This window comes from Rhinatrema bivittatum, chromosome 10, assembly GCF_901001135.1.
Source record: "Rhinatrema bivittatum chromosome 10, aRhiBiv1.1, whole genome shotgun sequence".
In the NCBI taxonomy this organism is placed as follows: domain Eukaryota; kingdom Metazoa; phylum Chordata; class Amphibia; order Gymnophiona; family Rhinatrematidae; genus Rhinatrema; species Rhinatrema bivittatum.
Genome location: NC_042624.1, coordinates 35,931,310 through 35,947,905, shown reverse-complemented (window position 1 = coordinate 35,947,905; position 16,596 = coordinate 35,931,310). Strand labels below are relative to the sequence as shown.

Genomic DNA, 16,596 nt, shown 5'->3' with positions numbered 1-16,596 from the left:
CTGTCAAGTTAGGGGGCCTATCAAACCATCTCTCCCCCCCCCCCCCCCCAGTTCTCCTCTATACTTCAATGCAAGGGTATTTTTTGGTAACAGTTTTTGTAAACCGTTATGATGGCTTTACTGAATGATGGTATATAAAACTCAACAAATAAATAAATAAATATTGAAAGGACACAGATTTACAATTTATGCTAGACTCAGTCCAACAGTACATTACTCATGCTTCACCAGTATTCCAGCTCAGAATCCAGCTCCATCATTAATCCCTCAGCCACCGAGTGCCCAAACACTGGGCCTTTCCCAGCAGCTCTTGCTTGAGACCATCAAAGATCAATTTGGATCCTCAAAGGCACTGCTATGACCAAGACTAACAGTCTGTAGCTACCTCAATTTAACTCACATTATGACATCATTAGCAGGGCAACAATCTTCAAGCAAGTAAACCCCGGTTCGAGGCCTACTAAATGCATTTTTTATCCTATCACCCCCTTCTCCAAAAGAAACCTCTAGGTACACTTCCACTGACCCTGCTTTGATCCTGAACTCCTGGCTCAAAGTGTTTTTTCCTTTATGCCCCCACTCCTGCCTGGGGAGCAGAACCTGACGTTTACTCATCACAATCCAATCCAGTTTCCCTTTAAAAAAAAATAAATAAAAAAGCAAAGATAGGAGGAACCAAGATGGCCGCGGGAGCAGTCGCATACTGATTAGCTCCGTAGCCTCCGTCTTTTAAAGTTTCCTGCGACTCTGTTTTCTTGAATAACAATGCCCCATAAGAGAAAGGGGAGAATCCGGATTTTTCCTCCCACCCCGGAGAATCTCGAGGGGCAACGGTTAATTTATCAATACGCGACCGCAACATCAGGAGCGAGGACGTCTACCCCCATTGGTGAGGAAGGGAAAGGAGCCCCATACTCACCAGGGGAATTATCGCTGACGCCTCCGGATCCTAAGACGCCGATTCAAGCAGCTCTACTGCTGCAGCCTGTGCCTGCTGAGACGCCGTCGGGAAACCCCCTTGGGCATGCTCAGTTGGGAGGCAAGCCCAGAGTTGTTGCAGGGGGGGGGGCTGTTTCTCCTCCTTCCTCCGCCGAAGCTGTGAGAGTGGTGGAGAGTGAAGTCAGTGGAGAGAGATTAACTGAGCTGACTGCCCCGTTTAACCCACAGAGAATTTCAAAACCGGCGGTTGTTACGCTCGATGCCCTTTGGGACTTGGTAGCAGGGAATGCCATGAAGCTCGATGGACAGGCCTACAGACTGGAGGAAGTTTCTAAAAGAATGAATAAGATTGAGACTGACCAAACGAATCAAGGAAAAGTTCTACAAAGGTTGATGTGAAAAAACTACAAGATTTAAGTGTGGTTTCTGTGAGTGAGAGACTATCATCTCTGAGAAGATTGGAGTCAGTAGAGAACTATTTGAGACACTTAAATTTAAGGCTCTTAAACTTCCCTAAAGTCATGGGAGAGTTGCCTTTGCAGACTTTTAAAAAGTTTGTTACTGAGATATTAAAGATTCCTCTTGATCAGGTTCCCCCTGTTAAAAAAATATTCTTCCTAAGACAAAGGAGTACCTCAATAGTGCCTGATATACGGATAGACATGGAAAATCTGTCTGATTTCCTAGAGACATCTGCTGTTGAAATTATAGCGAGGTCTGCTCTTTTTGTGACCTTTTATTCAGAAAATGATATCGGATTAATAATGAAGAATTATTTAAAAAATCTGAATGTTTCCTTCTTGGGAGGTCAGGTCCGTATCTTTCCAGATCTAGCAAAACCAACGCAGATGTGAAGGAAAAAATTTATTTCAATGCGTCCTAAAGTTTTAGCACTTGGGGGAACCTATGTATTACGGTACCCCTGCAGGTGTGTTGTAAAACTTTTAGGGAACACATATGTTTTCTTCAGTCCGGAACAACTTCAGGCCTTCCTAGAGGCACGAGAGCATGACCTGCACCCTACAGAGCAGGATCCTATAAATGTACATGATGTGTAACCTAGCCTTACTTGCTAATATATTCTTATGTTCTCCTTTATTTCTGTTCCTCCCAAGTTCCCTACGAAGTAGAGAGACTGTAAAATTGTTATGTTTCCTGTTATTGTAAATCATGATTTAGAGAATTTCATGAGAAGAATAATATATTACACCTCTTGTGATTCTATGCAAATTTTCTTTGTATTAATTGAAACGATGATAAAGAATTAAAAAAAAAAAGCAAAGATATCATTAAAACCTATTACAAACAGACATTTGAAGCAGGATGTCATTTTTTTTTTTTTTTTTTTTAAGAGGGTCAACAACTTTGATGGCCTTAGTGTCCCAGCAGACCTCAGCCAGTTTTGGTTGGACACTCGAGAAAATGCATTCAGATAAGATTAAGTTTTGGTTCTTTAAGACTGTTCTTAGAGGTAACAGTCCTTATGACCTAATAGCACAACCCAATGTTGGTCCAACACAAGGGGAATTAAGTCCAAGTCCCCTTCAGAGGGGACTTGGGCTGGGACGGCACCAGGCGTCGCGCGACAAAGGGGTGCGCCCCTGAACATAGAAGTAGAAGTCACCCACTCTGACATCTACTGGAATTCCACCCACACCTAACCCAAGCTCTCCTACAAAAGCTTTCCTCCAGCATTCATCCAGCCTCTTCCAACATTCACTTCAATACAACCGCACCGCAGATCTCTCCTGACTTCACCCAGCAATCACCTTGATCTCACCCAGCAGCTTCCAGCACTCATCCAGACCTCATCAATCTTCCCCCATCAACCATTTTAACCTCATCAAACATCCATCTCCAGCACTCTTCCAAACTGTAGCAAACATCCTCCAGCACTCAAGCACTCAACCTTCCTTCAGCACTCATCTTAACCTCATCAAGCATCCTCCAGCACTCATCCAGACCTCATCAAGCATCCTTCAGCACTCATCCAGACCTCAATCATCCTTCAGCATTCATCCTAACCCCATCTAGCAGCCTCCAGCACTCTTCCAGACCTCATCAATCATCCTCTAGCAACCATCAACCATCCTCCAGCCCTCAGAAAGCATCCTCCAGCACTCGTCAGCATTGTCCCCACCCTCACAGGGATCACTCCTTTATCAAAAGTCACTATGATACAAGCGTTTCCCATCCCTATTATCTCTCACCCATTCCTTAACAGAGGTAAACCACCCACTCTCAATCATCAACGCTCAAAGAGATCATTGATTCCCATCATGACCTCGCCTCTAACAATTCCTGGGCCTCTCCCTAATCACCTCAATGCTTCTCAACTCTCAATCCCTTACAAAAAAAAATCACACATCCTCAATGACTACCTCCTGGACACCCAACCAGATATCTGTGCAATCACTGAAACCTGGTTGCAAAACACAGATACTGCCTTAATTAACCAACTACCACTACAACTATACATCTTCTCCTTACCCAGACTTAAAAAAAGAGGGAGGAGGAATACTGTTAGCCGCAAAAAAAGAATTGAGAATATCACATCAAACCTTGAAATCAATGACTAAACTAGAAATTGGATTATTCAAATCCAATCAGATACAAATATGTCTAATATACGTCCCCCCTGGGCTTCTAGAGTCTGACCCTTCGCCGCTCATCGAAATCATAGCCAAACACATCAACACGGACTCCCCAGCCATCATCTTAGGAGACTTCAACATCCATGTTGACTCCCCATCACCTACTCCCAACTGTGAAGCCCTCCTATCCTCTTTCCAGGCCAGGCCTCTTTCCAGGCCTCATTTCCAAGCAAATTATAAATAAACCCACCCATTGGACCTCATTTTCATAAATGAATCCATCTCGCCAAATGCCCCCCCCCCCCACCTTGCACCCCGGAGTTGGTGTGCTGAAACTGAGCTGGATAAAGGAGTCTGTAATGAACTATGGCAGAACTGACTACAGTTCGAGATCCAGTTAGATATTGTCCTTTTCGAGACTGCAATCCCTAATGAGTTGGGGTTGAAGGATAAAAATAATTGCGAAGATTTGCGAAAACTCCGAGTTCTTTGCTTATAATACACTAGTACTCTTTTGCAGTCTAGAGTATGGAGCTAAGACTCCCTTTTGTTAGCATGTGGTTTATGGAAAAATATTGGTAGTGTAATGCTCTGATTGATATGGAAAGCTGAAACTTTAGATAGAAACTTTGGATGAGTTCTCAGAACAACTTTATCATGAAAAAATTGTAGATAAGGGGAGTAGTGAACTAAAGCTTGGAGTTCACTCACTCTGCAAGCTAAGGTTATGCGACCAGAAAAACTACTTTCCAAGTTAAGTATTTTAAATGAGAAGATTGTATAGGCTCGAATGGAGGTTTCATTAATTGTGATGAGTATATTTAGGTACCAGAGAATCAAAGGTTTACGAAAATGAGGGTGGAGGTTGAGAAGACCACTCATGAAACGAGTTATCAAAGGATATGAGGCTATGGAAATATAGTTTAGTTTTTCATGATAAGCTGCTATGGCACTTAAATGTACTTTCACTGAGGAGGTGGCCAAACCTGAGTTAAAAAGATGAAGTAAACAGGTCAGTATCTGCGTAGGAGTTGAAGAAAAGGGTGGTACGTTTTTGAGAGTGGCACCAGGTAATGTATAGTTTCCATCTGAAGGAGTAATTTCTTATTGCTGAGGGTTTCCTAGATGCTATGATGATGTGTTTAATGTCGTCAGAGACTGAAATCCTTTAAGATCTCGCGTTCAACATCCATGCCGTCAGGTGAAGGGAGGTATGGAGGGGATGAAGGAAGGTTTCTCTCTCCTGTGTCAGGAGGGTTGGATCTTGACCCAGATGCCACGGATCCATTTTGGAGTACTGAACTAGACAGGCGAAGCAGGGTTGTCTTGGCCATGCAGGAGCTATGAATATCATTTGTGAACTATCTTGTATTAGTTTCTGAACTGTCTTTGATATGAGAGGAATTGGTGGAAATGCATAAGGAAGACCGTGAGACCATGACATCAGGAAAACATCCTGTGGTATCTGATGGGGCTGGGGTGGACTGAGCAAAATTGTGGAACTTTCTGATTGTGCTCCGTTGCAAAAAGGTCTATCCAAGGTTACCCCAGTGAAGGAATATCTTGTCTGCAACTGTTTGGTTCAGCGACCATTCATGAGGGTGAAAAATTCTGCTGAGACTATCCGCAAACGTATTGACCACACCTGGGAGATAGGTTGCTTAGCAATATTGAATTTTGGAGGGCCCAGTCCCAGATCCACACGGTTTCCCTGCAAAGGGTCCAGGAATCTGACCCTCCTTGCTTTTTTATGTAGAACATTGCTACCTGATTGTTCTTGTGTATCATTAAGTTTGGCCCTTTAGTAGATGTGTGAAGACCTTCAATACATACCTCATGGCTCTGAACTCCAACAAATTGATTGGATATAATTTCTCGATTCGTGTCCACTGACCTTGTGTTTTGTATTGTAGTATGTGTGCTCCCCAACCTTGTGTTGAGGCATCTGTGGTTAGGATTAAGTCGTGGATTGGTTCCCAAAGAGGAGATCCCAATGTTAGATCTTTTGGATTTAGCCACCAGTTGATTTTGTTTGTCAATGAGTCTGTGATAGATATTGTCATCGACATGGGCATCAGGAACCGGTCCACTGATTTTTCAATCCCCATTGAAGACGACGCATATGGAGTCTGTTATGGGGTACTACGCGAACTGCTGCTGCTAGGTGTCCCAGAAAAATCAGAACATGATGGGCAGCTGGATTTGTTGTGGTCAGTAGCTTTGATGCTTAAAGTAGACTATTCTTTCCTGAAGGAGGAATGCACGGGTTTGAACCGTATCTATCTTCGCTCCTATGAATTGTATAATTTGAATCTGTTTGAGTACTGATTTCTTGTAATTGCTTAGAAACCCTAGGGATTCTAGACACCTGATTGTTGACTTCAGGTGTTGAAGCAAGGAGTTACGATCAGGTGAAACTATTAGCCAATTGTCCAAGTAAGGGAATATTCAAATTCCCTGATGCCGAAAGTGGGCTACCGCCACAGCCAGGCATTTGGTGAAGACTCTGGGAGCAGAGGAAAGACCAAAGGGGAGAGCCCTGTAATGGTAGGGTTTGGAATTCATCTGGAAGCAGAGGAATTGCCAGCATCCAATCGTTCTGTTGTATAAATGGGAGAACTAATTTGAGGGATATCATCTTGAATTTCTCCTTCCGCAAGAACTTGTTTAAAGGCCGAAGGTCTAGAATTGGTCGGAGACCACTTGAATGTTTCAGAATGAGGAAATTTGGGAGTAAAATTGCTTGATGTTGCAGCAGCATCTGTAGCTCTTGCTCTAATATGTGAGCAGTGGAAATATCCGTCGCTCTGGTGGTCAGATGGAGAAGTGGGGGTTTGGAGAGAAAATTGAGATGATATCCCTACTTCACAATTTGGAGTACCCATTGGTCTGAAGTGATCTTTTGCCATTCTGGAAGGTAATATTGAATTCTGCCCCTATCGGTAAGTCTGGCTGTGGCTGAGGTGTTTTCAAAAAGGTTGTGTGGATTTTTGTAAAGGTGTCTGAACTGTTTTCTGTTTCCTTTCCCTCTGGCGAGGTCTAGTCTGAGTTAAATTTGGTTGTGAACGAGGCAGCTGGTAAGGTTGATATTGCTGTGCTCTGTATGGGCTGTAAGTCTTGTATGGACATCTTTGATAAATAAGTAGGCTTCCTTTGAAAGCAGCGTCTAGAAGACTATTGTGGGTCCACTGATCCTGAGAGAGGTCGGACTGCTATGTTTTGATCTTTCAATTGAGTGACAGTTTCCTTAAATCTGTCTCCGAAAAGATTGTCTCCTAAACAAGGGAGGTTTGCCAACTTTTCGTGAACATCTTCTCTAATGGAACTAGAATGTATCCACGCCATGCAACGGGCTGCAATAGCTATGGCAGATGTTCTGGTCGAAGTTTCAAAAGATTTGTATACGGTTCTGAGAAGAAGTCTGAGACCTTCCTCTATATCATAGAAAGGTTGAGGTATGACGAGCTGTCCTGTATCTGAATGAAGATATGATTTTAATAATTGGAATTGATCATAGAGGTATTGTACCATGTAGAATGGATGATGTTGAATGCGGGAAGTGAGCATTGCACTTTGAAAAGATTTTTTAGCGTAGTCATTAGAATTCTCTGTTCTCTTAGAGGAGGAGCGGAGGCGTGTAGTCTTAGTCTTTTTCATCGCGGATTCTAATACGACTGACACATGCGGTAGTTGAACTACTCCGTAAATGTTAGATTTTTGTAACCTGAATTTTAGGTCCAGTTTCCTAGATACTGGGGCTGTTGCTTGAGAGGACTCCCAGAGTTTTGACAAAACGGAGTCCAATAATTTATGTGATGGTAGCGCTGATGGTTCAGCTTGGACGTCCAGAATTTTTAAAATACAGAAAACTTCTTCTCTGGGGTCTGGAAGTTTTTTTTATTTCAACTTTGAGAAGAGTGCCCAATTTCTCAATGAAACAAGAATATGTAAGGTCTTCGGGAGGAGATATATGGTCAAGTAGTTCCTTGGGGGGATCAGAGGGAATACCCGTGGAACTGTCGGGGAAGCAATGGGAGAATCTTGTGGTGATGATTGAGGTGACTGGTTTTTTGTCTGTAGGATGATCCTTTGGATTCGGAGAATGCAGAGATACGGGATTAGTAGGGTGCGGCAACTCTTCTGAAGGATCAGGAAAATGAGGAGAAAATTGTAGATGCAAGGATGAAAACAGATTTGTAATTATTGTAGATATCTGATGTATGGCTTCTTGGGAATGGAAAGTGGTGGAATCCCCATGGTCTTTCGGGGGGGGGGGGGGGGGGGTGGGAGGTGATAGCTTCTTGCGGTTTACACCTGCAAGGAGGATATCTGAAGATAGTTGATGAGTCCAAGATACAAGTTCCTTTCTGGAAAGTATGGTTCTTGGTGTTAGTTCTTCCTGTAGATGTATAAATTTATCATGGGAACACGAGGATAGCCCAGAGTATTCAGATCGACCACTCTGTGATGAACTTGAGCTGATCGAGAGTGGTTCTTGTGGAGACACCCATGGAGGTTTTGATCACCAAAATTAGCACATCTGAACGCAGTCAGGGAAAGGGCACTCTCACTGGCTGGACGAAAACTTTGGAAATCCCTCCCATCCAACATACGATTAGAAGTTAACATTCAGACATTTAAGAAACAGGTAAAAGCATGGTTGTTTGAGCAGGTTTTTTTTTATTAATACAGATTAACATCTATAGTGACTCCCCCTGGGAATTTCATAGCTCTAGTTTAGGAATAAGTATTTTATTTTTTATAAGAGATTAGCATCAGGTATGGTTTTATTAAATTTAATTTGTATTTTATTATTTTGTAACTTTTAAGTTAAGACTTTTTTAGTCAAAATTGGTATTAAGAGCTATATATTTAATTTATTGGCTATATGGGGTTTAATTTAATTATGTTTCATTTTAATTTCATTTTTAATTTCATTTCATTACGAGTTTTTGGGATAAAGTGTTAATGACTTATCCAGCTTTTATGTAAACCGACGTGAAGTGTATATGATATGTTTGGTATACAAATTGCCTAAATAAATAAATTAAATAAATGTTCAATATGAGGTCCTTGGTCTTAATAGGACCGTGATGGTGATTTATTCTTTGAATTTGTGCATGCATGTGTTGATATATGCTCATCCCATAAGTGAGGAGTCCCCTTATGAAATGATTGCATCGGTGCTTCGGGGGTTCTGCGTTGAGAATGCAAAGAGTCGAGGATATGAGACTGCGTCGATGCGTCATGCTTGTGTGTCTGTGACGCAATGTGAGTCGAGGCAGGATGCTTCGCTCTGTGTGAGTCGGACGATGCAGAGGCATCATGGTTGCTTCGGCTCTTGCATCGGGTTTTTTGCGACGCATACGATGCATCTGATTTGGCACCCCTTTTTTCCCTGTTCTTATTTACCTCTGAGGGGTCCGATTTGGTCTGTGCTTTTTGGGCCTCGGCTCAACAGAAGATGGCCTCTTAGGAAGACTGTGAGCTCTTTTCTTAGACCCTGGGAAGACTGAATTGAACGTCCCAGGGTAGGCGCATATGAGCCTGAGTCTGGTGATCGTCAAAGGCTGGCTATTTTAATAGTCCTTTGTTTCTGGGCTCTGGGCGATATACACCCACAATCCTGACTTGACGCTTGGTAATGGTCGGACCCCAGACAGATGTAGCAGCAGTTATGATTGTCAGTGACTGACATTATTTGTCCACCACTGACAATATTTAAATCCGGGTTTTCTCGCAGGATAGAAGCACTTAAAAGTGCTGCTGTTTCAAAGTTGTTTTTTTTGTGGAGGAGAAAAGAGAAGACGCGCCCATGCCTGAGCGCAGAAGAAAAATAACTGCCGTTGAGGAGTCGCAAGCTGCGCACGGGAAGGGCCGCACATGCACAGTACCAAAAAGACTTGAATCTTTGAAGACAGTTTCCGAACCGGCACACCATCCGAAGACGTCACCCAAATAGCAGGGCTAAGTCAGCCTGCTTATTGACAGAAAAATGTGATCCTCTCCCGGACAGTTGTACCAGGTGTTGTCATGATTACTAATGGACATCATCTTCCTTGCAGTATGAGCAAGACTTGAAGCTGCTGCTCTGTCATTATGGAGGAAAAATACACAAAGATAATGCAAAATCAAAGGCAGAAATTTTGAAATTGAGAAGACAATGCACAACGAAAAAAGCATGCGACCAAGAGGCTTACAGCTCAAACAAGCCCACTTATAGGATGGTGAAAAAAGTCAACAAAACCTAAGAAATTGGACAGAACAAAAAGGCCTGAAGCACTGAAAAACAGCTGAAAAGCCAGACAATAAGTTTAAATAGCTTTTAAAAGCTGTGAACTGCATAGATAAAAACAACCCATCTGTCTTTGGGTCTGGGAGAAGGAAGGAATTGAGGCACATTGTATGCCACAGATGCACAGAACTTCCACACATGCCTTATACAGCTTTTCAAGAATTTCCTAGAAAAGCTCTTGAAACCATCTACTGGCACCAAGCTGCATCGATGTCACATCAATGTGACACAGGATTCATCACATCTTCAGAGAATTAGAAATATTCACAACAGATTAGTATTCACATGGACATACACTTTCTATGCATATGCATAAACAGAAAAGCAAATTTACTTACCATAAACAATATTCTCCATAGACAGCAGAATGAACTAGCCATGACGTATGGGGGATATCATCCGATGGCACCAAACATACCCTTCTTTCTAAGCTCATAGAGCTTTTGCTCTACTGAGCATGTGCAGGAAATCCCATGCAGGCTTTGCCTCATGAGCCCCCTCAGTCTATCTTTAGAACAAAGTCTAGCTAGGTCATCAACTCTCCAGGGAGGCGGTCATGTAATTAGCATGGCTAATTCATCCTGTTATCCAAAAGAGAAAAAAATTACAGTGAGCAAACTTGCTATCTGTCAACAAGCAGAGCTGAATTAAAGCATTTACTAAATAAACAACCCACACCCAGCAGGGAGAGTAGGCTTCTAAGGGAACAGGCTACGCAAATGTTTTTGTCTGAATTTATTATCATTCTTTGTAAGATTGTCAAGACAGTAATGGGATGTAAAAGTGTGCATTGACTACGCTGAAGCTTTGCAGATATCTTTGAGAGGTACAGCTCACACAGGAGACATTGATATAACTATGGCTCTAACTTGATGAGCCTTGATAGTGTCTATAACCTGTAAGCCTGTTATTGCATAACAATGAACGATACAGTCCACTAACCAGTTTGACAATATACCTTTTAGCAACTGCCATGCCCAGACTATTAGGATCATAAGAAACAAATAGCTGCAAGGCTTGACAAGGTGGCAGAATTCTTCTTTTGTAGTAAGCCAAGGTTCTTTTATAGCCTAAAGGGCCTTTTCACCTTCATGCATGTGGCCTCGAAAAGAAGGTAGGTAACACGATGGCTTAATGTAGAATACTGAATGTTTTCAGTAGGAACTTTGAGTGGGTGCGGAACACCATGAAATTGTGAAAGAATTACAAATAAAGAGAGTAATGAACTAAAGCATGAAGCTCACAGATTCTTCTGGCTGGCATGATTGCTACAAGGAATACTTTTAATGTGAGAAACCTGAGAGAAGCCAACTACAATGGTTCAAATGTTGGCTTCAACAGTTGTTCAAGAACCATGTTTAGGTTCCATGGTACCAATTTGTTTTACAACTGGAGATTTAGTATGCCATAAGTCTTTCATGAACTTGGATACTAACGGATGAGTGAAAAGGAGAAATTACTATTTATCTGATAAATTTCTTTTCCTGTAGTGAAGGGTAGGTCATGCATCTCTGCCATTAGATGGACACGGAGCAAAAGCTGACATCATGGCTATATAGTCCCATCCTGACATCAGCCCATCTGTATTCTCTGGAAAAGCCAAACTGTGGACAAATCTGATTAAACTTCAACATTATTATCTATAAGCAACCATTCATTTTTCTCAACCAACAGGAACACTGAGCTCAGCCAAAACAAGGAACATATCTAGCAAACTAACAGTTAGCCAGTTATCAGTGAAGAGCAGGAACCATACTCTGCATCATTCACCCTAACCACAAAATCCAAATCCAGCAGCCGAGGATGGGTCTAGGATTGATTTACCTTTCGCTAAAGGAAAGGAAATTATCAGGTAAATAGTAATTTCTTCTTCCTAAACGTTTGGGTAGGTCAATCCCAATGATGAGTGGGATATACAAAAGCTAATCCCAAAAAGGGCAGGAGGAAAAGCACCCACGCAAAACCAGCATCTTCTCTAACCCTAACATCCGCATTTGCACACACCTTTGGAGGATGTGTACAAAAATAATCATGTCATGGCTTGGAAAATTTCAGCTAGCAATAAACGAAACTCCACCCATGATACCTCCTATGCCCTCGTGGAATGCAGTCTAACCTGCTTCGGAAAGGCAACCTCAGCAGCCACACAGGCTGCCGTAATGACCTCCTTAACCCAGTGGGCAATCATTGCCCATATCACTGATGCTCCCTGCTTAACTCCACCATGGAGCACAAACAGGCGATCAGACTTTAGTCACCTCCAAATAGCGCAGTAAATTATGCTGGCGTCCAAGGAATGCAAAAGGCAGTACTCATTTTTATCTCTGTCCCTATCCAAGGCAGGCAGAGAAAGGGACCAATTCAAATGAAAGTCCAAAAAACCTTTGGCAAAAACGAAGGCACAGTCTGAAGCTGAATTGCACCCGGAGTCACACGGAGAAAAGGCTCATGGCAGTAAAGAGCTTACAGCTCAGAGACCCGATGAGCAGAACAGACTCCTACCAGAAAAAAAAGCAAGTTTGCTTACCATAAATGGTGTTTCCGTAGATAGCAGGATGAATTAGGCATGCTGTCATGGGAAATGTCAATCAGGCCCGGGAGGCGGAGCTTCAAGGTGATGTCAGAGCTTTGCTCTGAGGCTGCGCACGAGTTCCTGTGCTGGAATAGACTCTCCTCAGACTGTGATTAAGCAAGCGTGGTCGTAAGGCGGAGTCGACTGTTCATCAGGGAGGTGGGGGGGTCAGCATGGCTAATTCATCCTGCTATCTACGGAAACACCGTTTACGGTAAGCAAACTTGCTTTTTCCCGTCGATAGCAGGGCTGAATTATCCACTCTGTAATGGGAGTCCTAAGCTCCACATCACACTGAGTGAAAGTTGTTAGCCTCTGATGACCCTGAAGTGTGATGAAAGTGAGTGATAGTCGACTCTGTTATTCTGTGGATAAGGTTTATAGAAGTATTCTTCCCAGTTTGGCATCTTCCGCGGTCTGTTGATCCAGACAGTAATGGGAAGAGAAAATATGAAGAGATGTCCACGTGGCAGCCTTGCAGATGAACAGTGGCGCTACGTGTCGAAGTTGAGCCAATGAGGTTGCCACCGCACGTGTTTGATGAGCAGTGGGTTGGGAAGACAGTTAGCACTGTCATTTTTCGTAGCAGAATTGAATACACTGGGTTATCCAGCTTGAAATAGTACATTTGGCTACTGGAAGACCCGGAGAATTGGGGTTGAAGGAGACAAAGAGCTGTGAAGGTCTGGTCTGCGAGTTGGTTCATTGCTTATAGTAAGCCAATGCTCTTTTACAGACTAAGGTGTGCAGTAATTTCTCCCGTTCGTTGCGATGAGGCTTTGGACAAAACGTTGGGAGTTCAATGGACTGGTTGAGGTGGAATTGGAAGATAACTTCGGTAGGAAAGTTGGATGAGTACGTAGAAGAACCTTATGGTGGTAAAATTGGAGATATGGGCTATAATGTACTAATGCCTGTAATTCACTTACTCGTTGAGCTGACGTAACCGCTGTTAAGAACACTACTTTCCAAGTAAAAGTATTTAATATGTGCCGAGTCCATTGGCTCAAATGGTGGTAACGAGTTGTTCCAAAACCAAGTTGAGATTCCAGGGTACTGGAGGCTGGCGGTCGAAGATGGACTAGACCCCACATGAATCTAGAGACGGACAGGAGTAGTGAAATCAGTTGGCCTTCATAGAGACTATGGAAGGCAGCAATGGCACTAAGGTGAACTCTGAGGCAGTGGCAAACCCTGCGGTATACAAGGTGTGTAAATAGTCTAATAACTTGTCAGGTGCACAGGTGAGCGGGTCTAAACCTTTGGAGCCGCACCATGTTGCATATCTCTGCCATTTGAATTGATAACTGCGTCTGGTGGATGGTTTCCGTGATTCCAACATTATGTCCTGGACTGTGATGGAGAAACCTTGCTTAGATAAAAAGACCCGTTCAACCTCCAAGCTGTTAGATGTAGGGACAAGTGGAGCAGAGTTCCCTGCTCCTGAGACAGGAGGTCTTCGCGTTGCGGTAGCTGTAGCGGTGCATCTGCTGATAGCTGCAGAAGGTGTGTGTACCGTGGTTGTCAAGGCCATGCGGGTGCCACCAGAATTAGTTGAACCCCGTCCTGCATGCACATTTGTAGAGTACGTGTGATGAGTGGAATCAGTGGAAATGCATACATCAGTGGTTCTGTCCATGGTATGAGAAAAGCATCCTGGGCATCCCTGCAGGGACTGGGCCACAAGGAGTAAAAGCGAGCCACCTTCCAGTTCAATTCGGTGGTGGTCTATCGAGGGTCTTCCCCACTTGTGGAAGAGGGTCTCCACCACTTCGTGATGGACAGACCATTCGTGTGGGTGTAACACTCGACTCAATTTGTCCGCTTGAGTGTTGGTGATGCCGGGCAGATAAGTTGCTTGTAACTGAATGGAGTGACTGTTGGCCCGGGCCTCTTTGCATAGGATCCAGGAGCCTGATCCTCCTTGTTTGTTGATGTAGAACATGGCTACTTGATTGTCTGTATACACCATTACCCGGTGAAACCTGGAGGTGAGAAACAAAGGTTCTGAGGGTGTATCGTATCACACGTAATTCCAGGAAGTTGATTTGGTAGGACTGCTCTTCTGGTCCATTGACCTTGAGTTTGTAGTTGGTTGATGAGCATCTGTGGTGAGTACTGCATTGTGGGGGAGCAGGATGAACGGGGCGCCCTTGGTGAGAGTTGAGCGTTGTAGCCACCAGTCCAATTCTTGAACCATGGCCGCCGTTAAGTGTATTTTGTATGTCAACGGCTGTGAATGCTGTTTCCATTGCCTCTTGAGATCCCACTGAATCTGCCTCATATGGAGACATGTATTGGACACTGTGTGGATCAATGCCGCCATATGCCCCAGGACGGTTAATACCTGACGGGCGAATGGGAATGGGGTGAGCTTGAGACGTCGAAAAAATTGGCGCATGGTGGACTTTCTGTCCTGTGGCAGAAAAAAACTGTGTTTGACCATGTCCAGGCAGGCCCCTATGAATTGAAGCCGTTGAGACGGTTGCAGGTGGGATTTCTGGTAATTGACTACTAGACCCAATTTGTTGAGGCAAGTTATTGTGTCGTGTAGGTGCTGGCGGAGCATGGTTGGGGTTGAAGCCACAATTAGCCAAATCGTCGAGATAAGGGAATATGATTATGCCTTTTTGTTTGAGAAACGCCACCACCACTGCCATGCACTTGGTGAACACCCGAGGTGCTGTTGAGAGGCCAATGGGGAGAACCTTGTATTGGAAGTGCTGGCTGTTGACTTGGAAAGACAGGTATTTCCAGGAGGAAGGATGCATTGGAATATGAGTGTATGCATCCTTGAAGTCTATAGAACACATCCAAGCCTTGGGTTGGATCAGAGGTAAAATGGCCTTTAGTGATATCATCTTGAACTTTTCTTTGATCATGTATTTGTTTCGGTCCCAGAGATCCAGGATGGGACGGAGATCCCCTGACTTCTTGGGTATGAGGAAGTAAGGGGAGTAGAATCCCGTATTCTGTTGGGAAGGAGGAATGCGTTGAATCGCACTTTGCTGTAACAGGGCGGAAACTTCTCTTTCCAATAGGGTGAGATTGGACTTGGTCCCTCTGAATGTCAAATGAGGGAGCTGAGGTAGGGAGGGAAAGGGGATCCGGTAACCGAGACGAACAATGTCCAGCACCCACTGATCCGTCGTGATGTCCCGCCAGTGTTGGATGTGTGCCTGTATGCCTCCTGCTAATACCTTCTCTGATAGTGGCATGGCTGTAGTTAAAAAGACTGGGCCTGGAGGCGGCCGGCTGTTGAGCTTGTGGGCACTGTGGGCGGGGATGACCTCTTCGATTTTGAGAAGACTGGTTCTGTGGTCTAGTCTGAGGTTGATATGGAGCAGGTCTGTACGACGCATATAGGCGATATGGTCTCCATTGGAAAGTATGTCTCCTGGGAGGAACATAATATCTGCTTGTCGAAGAGTACGGTTGTGGTGCGGTGAGCGATTGTACCACCACTGACTGTTCCCTAAGCTGGCCTACGGTCTCCTGGAATCTGGTACCAAACAAATTGTCTCCCTTACAGGGTTAGCCAATTTATCGTGTACGTCGTCCCTGATGGAACTTGCTCGAAGCCAGGCCATACGTAGTGCTGCGATCGACGCTGCAGAGGTGCGCGAGGAGGCTTCAAACCCCTTATAAACTGTCCTTAATAGATGATGGGTGGCTTCCTCCATGACTCGCATTAGGTCCGGGGCTTTGGAAAATATCCTTTACGCAGTGGATCAACTCGTAGATGTACTGTACAATGTAAAATTGATGATGGTTGATCCTGGCTGCCAGCATTGAAGACTGGAAGGCTCGCTTCGCAAACTCATCTAAGGAGCGCAGGTCCCTCCCTGGGGGTGCTGTGGAGTGAAGTTTGGATTTTTTGGCCCTAGCCATTGCGGACTCCACGACAATGGAAGCATGTGGTAATTGAGGGGAAGCATAGTAAGGAGACGGTTGCATCTTATATTTGAGGTCCATAAGAACATAAGAAAATGCCATACTGGGTCAGACCAAGGGTCCATCAAGCCCAGCATCCTGTTTCCAACAGTGGCCAATCCAAGCCATAAGAACCTGGCAAGTACCCAAAAACTAAGTCTATTCCATGTAACCATTGCTAATGGCAGTGGCTATTCTCTAAAGTGAACTTAATAGCAGGTAATGGACTTCTCCTCCAAGAACTTATCCAATCCTTTTTTAAA

General features: G+C 44.0%; 1 protein-coding gene across 6 annotated transcripts in view; it reads right to left on the bottom strand.

Moving 5' to 3' along the window:
• The window catches only part of PTBP2 (polypyrimidine tract binding protein 2), a 308,274-nt gene that overhangs the window by 215,112 nt on the left and 76,566 nt on the right, over window positions 1–16,596 (bottom strand). Inside the window, exon 1 of one of the 6 annotated variants that reach the window (XM_029618931.1) lies at window positions 920–1,054. The exons of the other annotated variants lie outside the window; for them this stretch is intronic. The gene's annotated coding sequence lies outside the window, so the exon portion shown is untranslated. Of the gene's footprint in view, window positions 1–919; window positions 1,055–16,596 lie in introns of those variants that run through there. 6 annotated transcript variants of the gene reach the window in all.